Source organism: Terrapene carolina, unplaced genomic scaffold, assembly GCF_002925995.2.
Source record: "Terrapene carolina triunguis isolate 2854851 unplaced genomic scaffold, T_m_triunguis-2.0 Scaffold42, whole genome shotgun sequence".
NCBI lineage: Eukaryota > Metazoa > Chordata > Testudines > Emydidae > Terrapene > Terrapene triunguis.
The window spans coordinates 26758442-26759837 of NW_020664393.1; positions in this window are offsets into that span (position 1 = coordinate 26758442).

Below are 1396 nucleotides of genomic sequence, written 5' to 3' on the forward strand. Positions count from 1 at the left end.
CCACGGTGGCCGGAAAGCCTCCTCCCACCCATGGCATCATGGGAATGATAAAAGAGGGTCACGTGACGCACCCAGGGTCAGCCCGCCACTGCTATATGTCTGTTACTGGGGCGGAACTAACTGCTCACGGCTCCAGAGCGATGCGGAAGCTTCTCCGGAGGGGCCCGAGCACACTCCGCCATGATAGCTAGGGAGACTCCGCCAGCCTTCGGAAGTTCCTCCGCGGGGTGCAGCTCCGCCACCACCGGCACCGAGGCGCTTGCGGCCCAGCTCCGTGGCACGCGCCTCTGGCCTGACCCTCGCCTCTCGGAGCCGCAGCCTCGCCCAGGCCTGTGGTCCCGCCGCAGGCCTCTCCCACCGGATGACAGGCCCGCGCGTTCGCAGCAGTCCACGCGCCCCGGCCACCAGCCGAAAAGCCGATCAGCCGGCGGTGTGGCCTGGGGGAGGCTGCCTGGCTGGGAGCTAAGGGCGCCCGAGTCTTCGTCCTTGGCTACACTGGCGCTGTACAGCGCTGCAACTTGCTGCACTCAGGGGTGTGAAAACGCCCCCCCCCGCGCAGCAAGTACAGCGCTGTAAAGCGCCAGTGTAATCAGAGCCCGCAGCGCTGAAAGCTATTCCCCTCAGAGAGGTGGAGTACTTACAGCGCTGGCAGCACGACTACACTCGCGCTTCACAGCGCTGCTGGGAAGTCCTGAGTGTAGCCAAGGCCTTAGTCTTGGCTCTGCACGGTAATATGTCAGCAGCCCCCCATTAGCTCCCAGGGCCTCCCGCTCACCAGCAGCCCCGCTGATCAGCGCCTCCCCCTCCCCATACCTCCTGATCAGCTGTTTCGTAGCCTGTAGGAGGCTTTGGGGAGGGAGGGGGTGGGAAGGGTTGGCGTGGGGGCAGGGCTTGTAGCAGAGCCAGGGGTTGAACAGTGAGCACCCCCCAATACATTGGAAAGTTGGCACCTGTAGCTTCAGCCCTGGAGTCAGTGCCTCTACAAGGAGCTGCACATTAACTTCTGAAGAGCCGCATGTGGCTCCAGAGCCACAGGTTGGCCCCCTCGTCCTAGAGCATATCTTTTAGAAAAACGTCCAGTCTTGATTTAAAAATTGTCAGTGATGAAGAATCTACCATAACCCTTGGTAAATTTCTCCAATGGTTAATGACTCACCATTAAAAATTTACACCTTATTTCCAGTATGATTTTTTTCTAGCTTCAACTTCCAGACATGAGATCACGTTATACCTTTCTCTGCTAGTAAGAGTCCATTATTAAATATTGGTTCCCCATGTAGGTTCTGGTAGACTTTAATTAAGTCACCCCTTAGCCTTCTCTTTGTTAAGTTAAACACGTAGAGCTCCTTGAATCTATTACTATAAGGCTGGTTTTCTACTCCTTTACTCATTCTCC